This window comes from Bos javanicus, chromosome 15, assembly GCF_032452875.1.
Source record: "Bos javanicus breed banteng chromosome 15, ARS-OSU_banteng_1.0, whole genome shotgun sequence".
NCBI lineage: Eukaryota > Metazoa > Chordata > Mammalia > Artiodactyla > Bovidae > Bos > Bos javanicus.
The window spans coordinates 75452448-75471051 of record NC_083882.1 but is presented as its reverse complement, the minus strand read 5'-3'; the positions used below and the strand labels follow the sequence as shown (position 1 = coordinate 75471051).

Genomic DNA, 18604 nt, shown 5'->3' with positions numbered 1-18604 from the left:
TTTAAATATTGCACAGCAATTTTTTAAAAATGCAACTGGCTCCCATAACCCAGCGGCAGCACAAGAATAAAATTAGAATTAAGCTAAATGTACAGCAGTAAGAGAATGGCTAGATAAATGATAATCCTCTCCACTGATACACTACTGTGTTCAGTTCAGTTCAGTCTCTCAGTTGTGTCCCACGCTTTGCGACCCCATGGACTGCAGCACGCCAGGCCTCCCTGTCCATCACCAACTCCCAGAGCTTACTCAAACCCATGTCCATCGAGTTGGTGATGCCATCCAACTATCTCATCCTTTGTCATCCCCTTCTCCTCCTGCCTTCAATCTTTCCCAGCATCGGGGTCTTTTCCAACGATTTACTACTTGTTGATTTACAATGATTTACAGTGATACACTATTGTGTATCAGTTTAAAAAAAAAAAGATAAAAGAAAAAAATTATGGTAAGCTCACTACATAAAACTATGACTAGATCCAAAGTTAAATGAGAAAAGCAATTTGCAGATGAAACCACTTGTTGAAATGTACATACATACATATGTATGTACATGCGTATACACATGCTATAATGGTACATGTTCCCATAGGCTCTGTGTGCAACGTACAGACGGAGATCTAGACCAAAGTAATAACAGCGATGATAAGCCCTGCGGAGGAGGTTGGAATGCTACGGTTATCGAGGAAAATCATGTTTCACTTTTTAAATAATACTTGATTTTTTTACAGCAAAAATTTTTCTGTATATTCTTTATATAATTGAAATTTAGTAAAACAACATAATAAAAATACAAGGAGATGTCTTGGGAACAGTGAGCTACTGGTCCCTGGACGTGTGCAAGCCCATGCATTGGGGTGGAAGGATTTACCACAAGGATGGAGGGGTCCAGCCCTTCTGAACCTCACAGCCTCACCAGAGGAGGAGGAGAAAAGCCCTTACTGTCCCCACACTGTGAATGTTTTTAAAGCAGCACGGAATCTCAGGCCCTGGAGGAGGGAGAGGCCAGGAGTTGGGGACCCTCACAGGGACACCGGTGTGTCAGAGGCCCACAGGCCAGCTTCCGAGTCCACCTCCTGCCACCAGCTCCCCCCCCCGCCCCGTTCTCCTTGCCCCAATAATGCCGTCCCGGCCCCTCTGTCCCAACAACCCTCAGCCCCCGGCCAGCATGTCTGGTATCAGGCTTAGACTCCCAGGATCAGGGCCATGTCTTTGGGAAGACCTCACACTGGGGGGCAGGAATTCAGGAAGGAAGGAGAAAGTGACTTACAGGCTGAACGCACCTGACTGTAAACTGAGCCCAGACAAGGGCCCAGGCCACCAGGCCACACAAAGAGCCCTACCTAATCCAACAGCCTGAGCCCCAGCCCGCAGAGCCCTAGTCCTGGTCAGGCACCTAGCTCCTGACACTAACAAGCCGAGATCAGTGCCGCTCTCACCTTCAGGACAGCTACAGGGCCAAGAAAAGAGCCAGGATCCACTCCCCTGGTGGTCCAGTGGCTAAGACTCCATGCTTCGAATGCAGGGGGCCCGGGGTTTGATCCCTGGTCAGGGAACTAGATCCCACATGCCGCAACTAAAGATCCCACATGCCACAGCCAAGTAAATAAACACATATTTTTAGAAAAAGGAAAAGAGCCGCGAGGTATGGGTCCAAGTTCCAGCTCTGCCCCTGACTTCCTACAAGACCGTGGCAAAGTCACTGAACCTTATGGAGTCTCAACTCCCTCATCCACAAAACGGGCTCACAGTATCCACCTCCCAAGCCTACTGTGAAGATGAAATGAGACATCATCCATGTAGCTCCTTTGTGAACCGTACAGACTCCCCACAAAACACAAGGCCTCATCCGTACCACGGATGAGAAAAGGAGGCGGCCACACCTGAGGGCCAAAAGCAGCCACACTTGCTGCAAGACAGGCGTGAGTCCATCCAAAGGGGCAAAAGAGCCTTTCTTGGCCAGTGTCCTTGACCGAGAGCCAGGGTGCTCGGGGGGTGGAGGCAATCAGGGAGCCGCCGAGAAGTGCCAGGGGGGAGTCCTGGTTTCCACCTGAAACTTGGGAAGGGAACCCTGGGAGATGGGCCAGCAAGTCCTGGCCTCACCAGCCCAGGGAGCCAGAGCTGGGGCAGGTGACAGGGCTACAGGGAGGCTGGAGGGAGAAACAGCAGGGCTCAGTCCCTGCCAGAGGACGCTGGAGCAGAGGGCCGGCCTTGGAGCACCTGGGAAGGAAGGACACACAGCCCATGAAGAACAGGCTCAGAGGGGAGCCTATGAGGAGAGGGGCGGCCAAGAAGCAAGATGGTGCCACCCACTGCTCACAGAGAAGCGCCAGCTCTGAGAGAGGCCGGGGCAGCGGGACAAAGCCTGGAGAGCGGGAGGCGGGGAGTCCAGCTGCCCCAGAGTCGCCCTTTCCTGCCTCGGGAGAGGCAAGCCTCCAAGTACCACCAGAGTGAAAGTGAAGTTGCTCAGTCATGTCCTACTCTTTGCGACCCCACGGACTGTAGCCCACCAGGCTCCTCTGTCCATGGGATTTCCCAGGCAAGAATACTGTAGTGGGTTGCCATTTCCTTCTCCAGGGGATCTTCCCGACCCAGGGATCGAACCCGGGTCTCCTGCACTGCAGGCAGATACTTTTGCTGTCTGAGCCACCAGGGAAATCTCTTCCAGCACCACCAAGACCACAGTCAAAACCAGAGCACCCCGCGTGACTCCTGCAAACGCCTGCTGGACTCCCCGCTGAACGGCAGCCAGACAGGCCTGCAGCGTGGGGCCCACCACCAACAGGGAGCTGCAGGGAGGGAGCCAGAGCCTGGGCCACCCTGCACAGGGCCCCGAGGAGGAGAGAGTAGGTGGGGCGGACGGGAGAGGTCCTCCCTGCAGCAACGTGATGGGGAGGACCTGTGGCCACATGCAGGCCCAGGAGCACCGTGGTCTGTTCCCAGGGGCCCCGGGACAGGGCAGTTGCCTCCTCTCGGAACAGGAAGCTGGGCCACAGCAGGAACTCTGCTGCCCCGCCACCGCGCCTGCTGCTCCTGGGTGCTGGCCTCGTGGGGACAGCAATCCTGCCTTGCCACTTCCATCAAGCGTCCAGCCCTCAGGCCTCAAAAGCAGGCCTCAGCTTAGCTCTGGCCCATCAGAAAGGGTTCGTGCAGGAAGCAGCTTCAGGCTTTCGTCCACGGCTCCCCTCTTAAGCGAACCCCAGGCTCCTCACGTACCAGGCTCCTGGGGCCTGGCCAAGCCCCCAAACTCAGCCCGGGGCCTCAGGCCTTCCCCCTCCCAAATGCGGCCCTGGACTCCTTCAGGCGGCCGACACACCCCGTTAGCTCGCAGCACTGGCAGCTTAGGGCGGGGTGGGGGGGGCACAAAAAGGTTCCGCCACGGCCATCCAACCACTCCAGACACCCACCCACTGACCAGGACGGCCTGGGAAGGACCGCCCCTCACACCGGAGAACAGCCTGCCTGTCCAGCCCGGACTGACTCCCGGAGCAACTAGGTACCAGGCAAACTCTGGAGTCTGCTTACCAGCCACTCACCCCTCTGGGGACCACGAGGCAGCCTCCCTCAAGGCCGAAGACCAAAGGGAACTTCGGCACAGATGGCCCCTTCGGGCCTTAAAGTGCCCGCGCAGCTGTGATCTTATCCCCCACCATGCGACCTCTGACCCCGGGCCAGTCTTGAGGTCTTAACTCCTTAGCTGAGCAGTCAAGGCTTTCCTGGGCTGGCCCTGACCTGCCTCTCCAGGGCCCATCCACCACCTCTTCTCCAAACACTCTGATCACCTGCCGTGCCCAGAACCCTCAGAACCGCACGTCACCTGCCTTTGCACATACTGTTCCCGGCACCAACAACGTCCTTCCCTCTTCCTCCACCCGGCAAACTCCTACTCCTCCTTCAAGGTCCAGCCCAACAGCACTTCTGGGAAGCCTAACGCCCCTCTCCCCTCCCCCGCCACCAAGGCAGAATACTTGCTCCTTTTCCCACCTTGTCTCTGAGCAGCAGGGCACTTCCTACCTTCAATCACAGTTAGGATCTGGGCCAGAGCTGCTCAAGCTATTTATGGTAAAGAGGCTTTTTTTTTTTTTAAGTTTTCCAATCTGTTGCCAACTGATGCTTTTGTAAATTACAATAAGAAATGATGCAGCGGTGTCAAGTCAAGCTGCCGATATGAGTTTCCCAACACTTACTCTAAGGTCTGCACCTACCGTGCTACGGACCAGTAACAGGAAACTCACGGATGGGCAGTGGTTTGCGGACCACCCTCTCCCTGGCCCTGGGGGACTCTGCCCCTGGTGCTTCCAGTTCAGGGCCCATTCAAATTACGTTTATGTTTGGACCTCCAGAGCCCAAAGGGGTGCTCCCTGAACAAGTGCCGACCCAAATGCTGCAAGGGAAGGTCCCAGCAACCCAGGAACAGGGGCAGCACCTGCGCCAGGCACCCCCATTCTCAGGTGAGCCCGTAGACACACAGAGAGGGTAACTGGCCTGATGCCTGGTCCAGGCTGTTCTTTCTCTTACTGCCTGGCATCACAGGGCACACTTCTGGAATCTGCAAGCCCTCCAGTCCACTGTCCCTCCCAGCACAGGCTCCTGATGGCAGTGCCCACTGCAGGAACAGTGAGGCAGCCCCTCACAGCGATGAAGAGCTCGGCCTCTGGAATCAGACCTAACCAGGATGCAAATCCTGGTTCAGCCTTTAATAGCTGTGTGACCTTGGGTAAGTCACCTCACGTCTCTGGGCCTCGATATTTGCTCTGTAAACTGAGGCTGTTAAGATGATTTGGGCAGCACCCTGCTACAGGCAGGGCCCATATACACCGATAAGCTTTATTCAAGTTTGGTTGTCACTGATGTTTATAAAGGGCTTCCCCAGTGGCTCAGTGGTAAAGAATCTCCCTACAACGCAGGAGCCGCAGGAGATGTGGGTTCGATCCCTGGGTCGGGAAGATTCCCTGGAGAAAGGCACGGCAACTCACTTCAGTATTCTTGCCTGGGAAACCCCACGGACAGAGGAGCCTGGCGGGCTCCAGTCCGTGGGGTTACAAAGAGTCCGAACATGACTGAAGCGACTTTGCACGCATGCCCGCACGATGTTTATAAAACACCTGGGATCGCCCCATCCAAAATTCTGACCTGGATCTTCCCTTTCTGCTCATCCTCCCTTTGCAAGACCCAACATCTCTTGGGGGTAAATTCTGCTCAGTTGCTGAGTTGGCTGATTCCCTCTGCAGATCCCATTGCCCTGCCCTCCCCCCACCCCAGGCTAAGGGACTTCTGCCTTGACACCTTCAGCCTCTGAATCTCTTCACCTCCTCCCCAGATATCAGCCCCCTCTGACTTTTCCTCTGGGACACAGCTGGTCTGAGGAAGCGCCTTGACCCACCCCAGGAAAAGCCCCATTTGCTGGGGTTGGAGCAGTGAAGTGCTGGGTTGTGTGGCTGAGTGGGGTCCCAGCCTTCAACTCCTCCCTCACCCACCCAGAGCCCACCCGCCCTGTACCTTGGGCCACGACAATGCCGAGTCCAGCCCGGCCAGGTCCCAGTCGGCTGCCCCTATGAGAGGCTCACTCCCTGCTGAGGCTGTGGGTCGGGTGGGCCGCTCCCCACGCCCCGCAGCCGTCCCGGAGCCTCCCAAGCCGGCCATGTCCATCCCCTGGGCATCGGGCAGCAGGATCCCTCCCCGGCCCTCAGCACTTTTCCTTGGGGAAAGTACGAGATAGTGAGAGAAGCTGCTCTGGGGAAGCTGACATCGTGGGGGTGGTTCCATATATACTTGCTCAGTGACGTCCACAGCAGCCTAGCCCAAGACAAGCTGATAGCCTGCCTGCTGATCCCTCTCGCCCCCAACCCTGCCTGGAAGAAGCAGTCTACCAGTCAGCACATCGCTGACCACCCCCATTCCTTCACGCACATCGTCTGGGGTCTGCTGCCTCGGTCCCCCCAGAACGGGGCGAGCTCCAGCCACCGCAGATATGTAGGCAGGGGCTGGACAGTCTGCCCTTTGGGAAGGACTGGGCCAAACGCTCTCAGAGGCCCCCCTTGTGCTCTGATTCCAGGAAGTGGAGGCCTGGGGTGCAGAGGAAGAGATGCTAGATTTGGAGTTAGAATGTTAGCTTGGTCGCTCCCTAAGTTGCAGGACCTCCAGCAAGCCACTTCCTGTCTCTGAGCCTCAGTTTTCTCAACTATAAACTGGGCGTTACGAGAGTGGTTCTGCTCACCTCAGAGGCTAACGATAAAGGATGTGGGAGTAGTGTGAAGCTGGGGAGAGGTCTGGGTTGCCTTTATAGGTCAGGTTGGGGGACGTGGGAGAGGGGTGTCAGGGAAAGCCCTAGAAGGTGCCGAAGGCTCCAGAGGCCTAGGGGCACCTCACTTTGCAAACAGGGCTCCCATCCGTCAGCATCCACCCTGATCTGGGGCTGGTACTGGGGAGCAAGGCAGCGAGCGGCCCTCTGTCCTTCACCTCTGCTCCCCTCACCCAGAGTCGTTTCACTGGAGACTCTTAGTTGGTCCAGATATACCAGTAAGATTTGATTCGTGAGGTTCCAGGTGGGGAGAGGGTCCCGAAACCAAGGGCTTATCAAACTCTGGGTTGAAAGCACCCAGGGGTCCTGCAGGGAAACTGTGAAACTGAAAGTCACTCAGTCGTGTCCGACTCCTTGTGACCCCAGGGACTGTAGTAACCCCAGACTCCTCTGGCCATGGAATTCTCCAGGCCAGAATACTGGAGTGGGCAGCCTTTCCCTCCTCCAGGGGATCTTCCCAACCCAGAGTTCAAACCCAGGTCTCCCACATTATAGGCAGATTCTTGACTGTCTGAGCCACCAGGGAAGCCAAGAGCTTATAATCAAATCCTGGGTTGAAAGCACCCAGAGGCCCTGCAAGGAACTATCACATAACACAAGGAAACCTCCTTCATTAAGGTGGGTTTCTTCAGGCGTTTGGAAAGATCAGATGACGGCTGTGTGATCTGAAGCTAGTCACTTACCCTCTCTGAACCCAAGTTTCCTCATCCAGAAATGGATGAGGAAGAGACCTTATGGGGCCGATGTCAAGTGCCCTGATGCTCGATACATGGTTCTCTTAAAATGTGGTCCTGAAAAAACACGGAGGAAGGAGTTTTTTTCCACAGCAGGTAATACAGGACTGACATGACCGTCTCTGTTTACAGCAAGGGAGACTGAGGCCCAAGCATGTTTGGCTTTGAACACAAGCCCGCTGGGGAAGTGTGTCTGAAGGTATGGTTAGGTCACCTTTAAGTCGAGACCCCTGTGACTATGCACCCTCCCATCTCCGGGCAGTGCTGTCCGGCACAAGATTATGTCAGTGCCCTGGGAGATGCCGCCCCTGTGGTTCCGATCTCACATCCACGGAGCTGGCCCCCAGAGCTGGCCCTGTGCCGCACCGGTACTCGGTGCTGCTTCCCGGGGAGCCCTGTGAGGCCAGCACCATTATCATCCCGACTGTGCGGATGAGGAGACAGGCAGACGCACAAGGGGCAGCCTCTTACCGCCATCTCCCAGCTGCCGAGAGCAGGGGCAGGGCTGGACCTGAGGCCACGCCCCGCTCCAGGGCGCCCCGCCCACACACTCCCTCTCCATCCCACCCCGCTGCCAAGAGGCCAGTCCAAGGGACTTTGCCGCATCTTATCTGGGGGTGCCATGGCTACTCAGAAGTGAAGTCAGACACACTCCAGGAAGCCTTCAGTCCCCAGAACTGTGCTCCAACCTAACTGCACTGACTCTCAGTGCGGAGGGGCAAGTCCTCTCCCCCCGCCCCCACCCTCCCTTTTGGAATGGCCTCCACCATGCCCTCATCCTCACCCTCTCCTACCCTGACGCTGTAACAGCCTCCCAACTGGCCTCCCTGCCTCCAGCCTCACACCCAAGTTGCCGCTGCTGTTGACGACTGGGACCTGGGCCTGCTCTCCATGTCAGCTTTCTCCTAATAAAACTTTCTGTGGCTCCCAGAGGCCCCACAGACAGAGTATAAACTCCTCTGCAGAGCGGTCATAACCTTTTTACAATCTGGCTGGGATAGAGTCTCCGTGTTAGGTGGGATGGTTCAGGAGCCAGAAAACCTGGGTTCAAATCCCAACGCTGCTGCCAACCAAATGGGAAACCTTGGGCAGGTTAGTCCACCTCTCTGAGCCTCGGGCTCCTAAAGGGAAATAACAGCACCAATGTCAGGGTGCTGCTGGGAAGATGAAATAGAAAACACGTCATGAAGGACTTTGCATCCATTAATAGTAAGTGCTCAACTCATTCATTCATTCCACAAATACGAGGCCTTACTATGTGCCATGCACTGCTCATGCAGCCCTGAACAAAACTGACAAAACTCCCCCCTCTGGGAACTTATAGTATAATTAAGGGAGGCAGACAAAACCAACATAAGTAAAACCCAAGGCGTGTTGTACATAGTTGTACATAGTGCTGTGCACTATGGAGAAAAAAAAAGGCAGGGAAACAGTGGGATAAGGGGACGGGGGTTGCGATTTTAAACAAGTGCCCACGAGAGGGTGACATTTGAGCAAATCCCAATGCAGGTGAGGGAGCCTACCATGGAGAGCACCCACTCTACCAGTGGGTAAGAGTGTTACGGCAGTGGGAACACCAGTGCAAAGGACCTGAGGCAGGATCAGAACTGGTGTGTTAGTCATATTACTTTTATCATCACTATTCTTTCTTTCCAGTTTCATCTCCCTTCACCTCCTCCCTTTCCTGCACCCTTCAGCCAAATGAACTACCAGAGCCTCCCCAAGCCCTTCTGTGTGCACATGCCTTCGGACAAGTCACACTCCATGCAGGAATGCCTTCCTTTCTCTCCAACTTCTACTCATCCTTCAAAACCCAGCTGAAAGGCCTTCTCCTCAGGGAAGCTTTCCTTGACTTAGAGTCCATGGCCCACTCTCTTGTCCGCTTCTGCTGTAACCTGAAACTGCATGGTTAACTGCCCACTTCCCCAGACGGATCAGTGAGTTCTGGAGGGATAGGACTGGCTTTCGCATTGCACCCCTAAGCACAGCACAGTGCGGTTCTGTGCACTGACCACCTGATGAATGAAGGCAGAAACGAAGGATGCCCCAGGCCTCCCCCCTTACAGAGCCCTCGCCCTGGGCATGCCACCACGAATGACCGCCTCTGTGAATGCTGGCCTTTTCAACGCAGATATAAATCTGCAATATGAAACAGGCTTTTTAAAAATAACAGCACATTTTTCTTTTTCCTTCATTGTTTTTTTTTCTTTCTGCACGGCTTATTTTTCCAGTGCAGCCCTGGACCAGCTGTAGGGAAGTCCCTCCCAGGCCCACTCTAAGAATACAGGGCTCTGGGGCCTCTAAGGACTCCTAGGCCCTAACAGGGATGGAGGAGGCACCAGACGGTTCTAGACGAGCTCTGGCACCAAGGCTACCAGGCACCTCTGAGCCAAGAACCTTTTTGCTCAAACGCGATGTTAGGTGGGTTACCTCTGGGAAACCTTATAGCCCCATGTGACTTTTCCAAAGCGGCTTCTCCTTGATGAGACCCACTCTAAGAGGGCATCCTAGAGAGATGGCATCAGATCCAGGGTTCCAATTCTGGCTACATCATTGGGTAGCCCTGGATACTTTCCATCACCTCTTGGAGCCTCAGTTTCCCCATCTGTGAAATGGAAATAATAATAATACCTATCTCTGTTTTCTGCATATGGTATGTGACATGCTTAGGACCATACCCTAGGACACAGTAAGCATTCAGTAAATATTAGCTGCCTTCATCACCGTGACCTTCATTTTCATCAGCCCTGGATCTCTTATTGTGCAGTTCCTTCACTAAATCATATACTCTCCAGATCAGAGACCTCAACGATCCGCTAAATCTCACCCTCTTGGCCCTCCTGGAATTTTCTCTCATACATCCCAGAAACACAGTCCTTCTGGGGGTATGAACATCTGTAAATATGGAAAGCTTGGTATCCATACTCTAAGGGCCACTGTGCCTGCCACACCTGACACCTCCTTCCTGCTGGACCTACCTGCCCACACCCCAGGGAAGCAACGTTTATAAGGAATCCTGTCCTTAGCTCCCAGCACACCATGAGCCTGCAGCCAACGCTCAGAGATTCATCAGAAGATAGTTACTGAGCAACTCACGTGCACAGACAATGGAGACACAGCAGCACGTGCACACCAAACCAGGCCCTACTCTCACACCAAACCAGGCCCTACCCTCACAGAGCTTATGGTCTGATCAGAGTAAGACTCAATCAACGTTGTTGTTCTTCAGTCGCTAAATTGTGTGTTTTGTGACCCCATGGACTGTAGCCCGCCAAGCTCCCCTGTCCATGGGATTTCCTAGGCAAGAATACTGGAGTGGGTTGCATTTCCTTCTCCAGGGGATCTTCCCAACCCTGGGGTTGAATCTGAGTCTCCTGCATTGTCAGGTGGGTTCTTTACCACTGAGCCACCAGGGAAGCCTGCAATCTGTAAATGCACCAATAAGTATAAAACCACCACTAAGACGAGTGCTATAAAGGAAAGGCACATGGGCCATGAGAGATTGCCGTGGAGGGCTTGACCTAACCAGGGAGGGCTTCCCTGAACAGGTGATGCTGAAGCTGAAAGATGAAGGATGAGGAGACCCACACAGATGCAATGGAACACATCACCAGGGCAGGGAAACATGAGTAAAGTACTACGTTCGGCTGAACATGATGAATGGAGGGATTCAAGATGGTGTCCCCACAGTGTCTAAGGGCAACTGAAGGATTCCAGAAGGCTTTTCGGGCAGGGGTTGACAGACTCAGATTTATGTCAAAAAGATCACCCTGGCCACTGAGGATGAGCTTTTCCAAGCCTGTGTGTGTGTGTATGTATCTCTGCCTAGAATGCTCCCCCAGTCTGTATCAGTCAGGACAGGCTAGGTTATGCTGCAGTAACAAACAACCCCCAAATCTAAGTAGTTTGAAACAACAAAGGCTTAACCATCACTGATGCTGCACGTCCATTATGAGGCACCAAGGGGGTTCCACTCAGGGAGCGACACAGGGACCCAGGCCAGCAGAAGCAGCCACCAACCCTACCTCCTGCCAGTTGCCACACCACAGGAAAAGAGCACTTAGGAGGGTCTCAACACCAGCAACCAGATGCTCTGGACCAGAAGTGGCATGGGCCACTGTAGTTCACAACTCATGGCCCCAGCCAGCACAAGGGGAGCTGCAGTCAGTGCTACACGTGCCTGCCTGGAGGAACTGGAAATATTTAGGGTGTAGCATTAAGCACCACCAGACACTCACTCCATCTTGCTGTCCCCCAACCTTAACTCATTCATTAGATCACAACTGTTTCAGTATTCCAGAAGGAGGGACCGACATGTGCCGGAGAGATCAGAGAGATGCAGGGAAGATGGAAGACGAGGCCAAGGAAAGGATAGGCCCACATCACTCAGAGGCTTCTAAACCATGGGAACAATTTGGTTCTTTACCCCACAAGTACTGTGAAGACTTTTCAATGCTTTATGCGGAAATGGGGAGTCTGCTGTGATCTTCTTGGGAACAGATCACTCTGCCACCCTAAGACTGACGTGGAGGGGAGGTCACAGGTGGAGTTAGGAGGCTCGTGCTAGTGTCTTGGGAATAGACAGTGGTGCTTGACCAAGACGCTCGGGAAGAGAAGACAGAGAAGATGTGGATGGAGTCAATTTAATCGGCTGAAGTTCCCTAGATCTGGAGATACAGTGGATTGCAGTGTGGGAATGGAGACACCAAGGTTTCTGCCTTAGGGACTAGCAAGATGGTGGCAGCCTTGGACAAGATGAGAGCCCTGGAGGTGGTTTAGGGATGAAAATGATGGAACAGCCTCGGACTCTGTGTGTGGGTCATAACTATGAGATAGTCAAGAGAACGAGCTGAGGAGGCAGCTGAATAAACAGGAATGACTCCTGCCTACTCGTCCAGTGGTCTTCACTTCCTTCACACTTGCCAAGAACTTAGAACCAGGGGAAACCCCTCCCCCATTTAAGTCCAGGTAAGGAAACATTCAGAAGTCTTACTTGACACCAAAGACAACAAATTTTTGAAACATATCAATGCAAAGGGTCAAGAGGACAGAACTGTAACTCAGGTCAGAGTAGTATGTAAGTGATAGCTGTGAGGGCTGGTGAAGGACTCCTGGGACCAGTGAGGGGAGCCCCTCACCTCTGAGCACGTCATTAGGGTAGGCAGCATAGACTCTGCCTCAGTTGCCCCTTGGAGGCTCCAGCAAATTTGGGACTGAATGGACCTGGGTGGAGCTTGTTGGGCAATTCTGATATTCCCTGGAGAGTGTTCTGCAATAATCCCAGGAAGAAAAATACTTCTTAACTCACTGTGGGCTATGGGCTAGGCACTGTCTCTGTGCTGTCTCATTCCATCTCACAACTGCCTGCCCAGACAGGCTTTGTTGGCCCTACTTTAGGGATGGAGGAGCAAGATCCAGAGAGGTCAAAGGCAATCGTGCCAAGTCCAAAGTCCCAGGTCAGTATGAAGGGGAAGGAGGACTCCAATGGAGAAGCCCTGTTTCATTAAACTAAAGCAACCGGCCTGGGCTCTATTCCAGAGAGGAAGGTTTACAGACACGTGCCTACACAGAACTCTGCTCACCCACCTCTGAGAAAGTCAATGAGCAGAAATCATGCCCCACTCCCCAGGGAAGAAGAGTTACATCTGCCCCATGGACCTCATAGCCCCAACCCCTTCCTTTCTCTCAAGGGGAAATGAGGGCGAAGGACAGCTTGGGTGCCACAGGCATCATGCTTCATGGAAAATTCTTTTGCTACAGCACAGACAGAACCCCCAGTTTATAGGTTTACAGGCATCAAGAGCCCTGTCTCATTCTTCCCCCTGTCCCCGCGGACAAAGAGCTGGGTGTGTTTCTTTTCAGCCACTCTAAATTATATACAACAGCCTTACTCCACATGAAACAAGCATCTGAGAAAGAAGAGAGGTTTAACATTTTTCTCCCTGAAGTCCCAGCCCATCCCGGGGGTGGTCTAAGCCCCTATCGCCCAACAACACCCCGTACAAGACACGAGCAACTTTTCCACCGGCACCGACCAGCGCTCAAGACAATCTGTATTCTCCTTGCAGCCACTTGCCTGGGGCGTGCTGGCCTTGACCGGAGAAAGGTCATCGGCCGCCAAGTGCCTGCAGAGGAGACTACCTTGGGGATTGCGGGGGTGGGGGGTGGGAATGGGGGGTACACTCCGGAGAGATTTCCCGAAGAGTCTACACCGCACCTGGGATGCGAAACGTGTTAAAAGAAATGCCCCCGGCGCGACCATATTTACCGGGAAATCGTGCACCCCGTTGGAAAGAGGGCCCCCCACCGCACCCCGGCAGGACTCATGCCTCCCACGTCCGCCGCAACCCCCGTGGCCGAGCCCAAAGCGCGCCGCCCCCTGAGAACTAGGCCAGCAGCGGCTGCGGCGGCCGCGACGAGCAGTCCAGCCTGCGGCGCCTCGCCCCGCCCCGCCGGTGTCTCAGCGTTCTCAGGCCGAACGCCCGGGGTCCGGGCGGCCGCTGCCATTGGTCGGCGGCCACGTCCGTCAGCGGGCGGCACGCCGGCGCAGAGCAAAGGCTACATTGTAACAAGGCAGGCAAGCGAGCAAGCGGGGCGCGGGCGGGGAGGAAGGAGGCGGAGGGGCGGCCCCCGAGTCCCGCGGCGGCGGCGGCGGCGGCGGCAGCTACCTGCCGAAGGGTTAACCCACCTCGGGCCGGGGCGAGCCGCACCCCCACCGCCACCACCCCGCTCCTGCGCCGCCCGGACCCCCCCGAGCCGCGGGCGCTGCACCCCCGGCCGCCCGCCGCCCCCGCGGCCGCTCGCAGCCCCTGCCCCGGCGGCCCCCCGCGTGCGCGCGCGCGCGCTGGCAAACTGCCGAGCGCTTTCCGAAGCCATTTTCAATGGCCACAGTGGCTACCGGGGCTGACTCACCTTCCCGGGAGCGCCGCGGCAGCCGCGGGGCCCGGGCGGCGCGGGCGGGCCCGGGCGGGCGGCTCGGCGGAGGCGGCGCGGCCCCGGCTGGCGGCCCCCGCGGCGGGAGCGGCCGCGCTGCGGGCGCGCTGGGCCCCGGCAAAGTTTCAGCGCCAGCCTCGGCGCGGCGGCGGCGGCGGCGGCGGCGGCGACTCGCTGCTGCTCTCCTCCCCTGCTTTGACCACCATCTTATTAGTACAGGAAATGACATGGAAAACGGAAGAAAGCGGCGTTTGGGGCAGACGCGGACCCCCCAATTCAGGGGCCCGGAGCCGGGACTCACCAGCCGCGCGTCCCAACCCGGCCCCGGGAGAAAACTGCCGGGGTCCTCTCGGCGCCCCCGCCCCGCGCCCTGCCTGGAGGGGAGCGGGGGTGGGGGGAACCTGGTTCCTCGAACCCAAAAGGACAGGGCGACTTTTATAAACCAGCCCGGGAGAAATCGAGAAAAAAAAAAAAAAAATGAAAAAAAGAAGAGGTTAAAAGAACTTTCGAACTGGGACACTTTTTTTTTGTTTTTGGTCGGAATTAAAAGTTCTAGAATTTTAAAAAGTCATTCCTTGAGGGGGCTCCCTGGCTCCCCCACTCCTGTTGCTGCCCCTTGTGAACCAAACTGGGGGGTAAACGTGTTGATATTTTTAACCCTTTCTTGGCTCCACTGCCCGCAACTGGCCCCCTCCTGATCCGGTTTAACCCTTTGAATGCCCAGCCATTCGGAATTCCAAACGCCAGGTGCATCCCGCTGCAAGCTGGGGGAAGAGGGCTGGGGGGGGGGGGGGTTCATTTGAAACGTTTAACTATTTACGTGGGGCAGCGGTTTTCACGTCGCGAGCCGCACGTGTTCTTCAAATCGTAATTTTTTTTTACCGGGATTGAGATCCTGAGAACCGGACTTGCTGGTCCCGGGCTGTCTTGGTAAAGGTGTTTAAACCGAAATCGCTTGCTTAGGTCCTCAATTTCTTCATCTGTGAAATGGGATTCAACATCGCAGAGCAACAGGGTAGCAAAGAAAAGAGCGGGCGGAATATTCATAAAGACGGTGTTTAAAAGCTTGAAAGGCTTTACTCCACGCTTGGAAACCTGACGGGTTAGGATGCAGCAGAGAACACCGCGGGATGGCGTAACCAAGACAACTACTCCCAAAATAACAGTGTTCTTCTGGCGTTGTCTGCAAGGCAAGGGGCCCAAGTGCCAGATCTCTCCTGTCAGGGGAGGCTATGCTGCTCTGGCTCTAAAACCGAGGTGTAACCTCTAGTAGAAGGTTGTCAGGAGGAATTTGACCTCAGGACCGCGCCGGGGCGGGGCGCTGCTTAGGGAGGGGCTTCCCGACCTTCAGACATCCGTGGAAGCCCTGAAAGTCTTGGCGCAGGAGGTCTCCAGTGGGTACCGCCCCGGGGAGATGTCCTCTCGGGGATGGAGGTCCCTGTCAGTTTACCTGCTGGCTGGGAGCCTGAGTCCCAGATGGCATCCATGGTCAGACCCCAGGACATGCTCCTAGCTCTTGGAGTCTGGAAGTTGGGGGTTGAGGGGAGAAGCTCTGTATGTACCACGTCTTCTGTTTCCCTTGAGTCTGGCATCACAAACACACCTTCTTGAAGTCCTTCATCTTGTACTTCCTGTGTGATCTTGAGTAAAGGACTTCCCTTCTCTGAGCCTCAGTTTCCTATCTGCAAAGTGGGACACAGGAGTAACAACCCTCATTGCCAGCTCCATGTGAGGAGCCATGAAACTGTTTAAAGAGCCTAGCACCAGACTGCTCACAGTAGATGCTCAAGTAATGATAATTAACATCAGAATTATATGACTTTCAATATAACTATAAAAAGTTTTCTGAGTGTCTTTCTGCTCAGTGCCAGGCAGAGTGTTGGGTACTGGGGAGTACTGAGGTTAGTTAGACCTGGTCCTTTTAAGAGGTCTTGGTCTGGCCAGGAGATGGAGAAACTGGTAGTTAACTCAGATTAATTCAATAATTAATTCACAGCTTTATACTGGAGGCCAGGTGCTTGGGCAGAGAGAGGAGAGGACACCAAGGAGGAAGCCATGTATTCCTTTTGAGAAGGATTCACCAAGGAAAGGGTGTCAGGTCGGCCCTGACGGGGTTGGAATTTCCACCAGCAGTAGGATGGCGTTCCAGAAAGGCGAACAGCACTGGCAGAGACCTGCAGGTCTCAAAGCGGCAGGGTGTGTAACACGTGGCCAGCTATGATGACTCAAGAGTGGGTGGGGCAGAGGAGCCCAGATGAGGCCAGAAAGCCAAGAGGATAAAGAGAGAAGGTGGTCACGGCCTCCAAAAAGCAGAATGGTCTATGAGAGAAAGAGCTGAGGAGTGAGGCAAAGAGGGAATTTTTCCATGTGGTGCTGGTTTTCTATTTAAATCTCCCCATCCATTTGGCCCAGTCTGGCTTCTCTTTGCCAGGAACAGTTGGTCTCCAGGCTCCAGCTCTGGAGTGAGGCTGGGTCCTTGGGCATTGCAGGCCAGGAGTCTCCAGTCGTCACGCTCGGTGGGCACAGAGAGTCTGCATGGTTCAGAGACCCAGGTCTGAGGTCCGGCCTGCCACCCCCTGCCATGGAACCTGGGGCGCGTGACTCTTCTGTCTGAGCTCCAGCTTTTTCCTGTGCGACACAGAATTTGCACCAGGGGTCCTACCTTGTTCCCTCAAGAAGTGCCCTGTAGCCACGTGATCAACACCACGGCGTGGGAAGGCATCTGAAACAAGACTGGGAGACTCTCTGGGAGCCCAAGGCAGGCAAGGGCTGGGACAAATGCCTGGGGTCAGAGGGCAGAAAGTGGTAATTACCTGAAGTGATTATCCCAGGGCCCGAAGGTAATCACTGTAGACAAGAGGTCTGGATAAGGTAGGCCTTTGAGACTGTGCCTCAGCCTCTTCCCTCTGTGGGCTGAGTTGGGCCTGAAACACAGAAGTAAGGATGAAGAGGAGCTCCACTCAGATCCCCTGAGAACTAGTTGGGGGTCAGGCGGTACGAAGGGGGTTGACATGAATAGGGCACATGACACACACTTTCAGGGACCTTACCATTTGACCCTCTCAGTAATCCAAGGCAATCGGCATCATTGCTGTTATTGCAGACAGGGACACCATGCTCAGAGAGGTTAAGAAACTTGCCCGAAGCCGCACAGCTAGATTTACAGCCAGATGTGTCTGACTCCATTGCTCCATGCTCTCCACCCTTGGACGACATTGGTTTGTCGTCCTTCTCCATAAGACAACTTTTTAGCCTAACAGTTGGTAAAATATTTCCCTGGTTTCTCCTTTGTGCATTTCACACAATAGGAGCTGACCAGAACTGTGCGATGGGATGTCAGGCTCTTCATGATTGCCCCCTACAAAAAATTTACCAACAATCCCAGTCACTTCCAGGTCCCTGTGAGGACACTGACATGTTCTAAGTGAATGAAGCTCAGATCTTCAGAAAGAAAAGCCAATCTGAGACCTTTCTCATCTACTACTGATACCCAAGTAAAACATTTATGCAACGAGCTGCGATTTAAATGCCCCCTGGATCACTAGAGATTCACTTCCACATTTGCTGTGAAGCAAGGACCAGTGTTTATTGCATCAATCAATGACCCTTCTGAAAGCCTTGAGGGAGAAATTTCATTCAGGATTTAGTGCCTGTAAAAAACAGACCAAAGATCTACTGCATTTCCCTCGAGGAGCTGGCAAGCGTCTCCCTTGCTAACAAGAAGAGCTGCATAACTGATCAGGTTTCCCTTTTTACGCAGGTTGCCAGGAAGCTCAGGGCCAGATTCCACCCCCATCCCCAACAACTTTGGCAGTTGCTCCCTCCTCATTCCTCCTTTCCCACTTCTAATCCTACTAACTCAGCTTTGTTTTCTCTGCCTTTTATTAAAGATTCCCCCCCACCTTTAATGGCAAGAAATAAATATTTAAAATAAATCCACATTTGGAAGAGTTGCTGAAGGGAGTTGGATTCCATGGGCCTTGTGTTAAGCCAGGCATGGTTCTCTTTTGGTCTTGTCTTGTCCACTCGCCCAACAGCTGAGGGATTCCTCTCTTGGAAGGGAGGAGGGACTGGCTTATAACCAAGGGATTCCTCACTCAGCTGCTGATGACTAAGATCAAATGCCCTGGGTCAGATCATCATGGCTATTTTTTGGTTCTGCTGACAAACAGCTTGCCTCTCCTGTCAACTGCCCAGGAAGCACAAACCTCTATCCCCTACCCCCCACCCCGCCCCCACCAAGCTATCCCTCATTCGTACCTCCTGCTGAGTTTTGGCAGGAAATAGACTCCTCTTTTCTACAGAAGCCACTGCCCCTCATGGGCTGTCTACCACGTGCCCGGCAAGGTGAGATGATTAGGATGCAGGTTGAAGGTGAAAGAGCAGCTTTAGAACCTTGGACAGGGAAGGTCTCAGAGATGTGGCATCTCATGGGAGTCTTGATCAGTGGGAAAGAGTCAGCCCCATGCATGGTTGAGTAGTCGAGTCCCCTCAGCAGAGGACACAGCCTGGGGAAAGGCCCTGAAGCAGAAGCTAGCTAAGCTCGTTGTATGGGGTGGCCCAAGGCTAGTGTAGAGCATAGTGTAGAAGGAGAGACGGGGAAGGAGACGAGCAGAAGAAGGGGTTGGATCTAGGCGAC

The 18604-nt window shown here is 54.4% G+C and overlaps 1 protein-coding gene across 4 annotated transcripts in view; it reads right to left on the bottom strand.

Moving 5' to 3' along the window:
* PRDM11 (PR/SET domain 11) overlaps positions 1–14512 on the bottom strand; it is a 95928-nt gene extending 81416 nt beyond the window's left edge. The window contains exon 1 of one of the 4 annotated variants that reach the window (XM_061381229.1): positions 14267–14512. The gene's annotated coding sequence lies outside the window, so the exon portion shown is untranslated. Of the gene's footprint in view, positions 1–6981; positions 13899–13944; positions 14166–14266 lie in introns of those variants that run through there. The other 3 variants (XM_061381230.1, XM_061381232.1, XM_061381227.1) reach the window with 3 other exon arrangements.
* Between the last annotated feature and the right edge of the window lie 4092 nt (positions 14513–18604).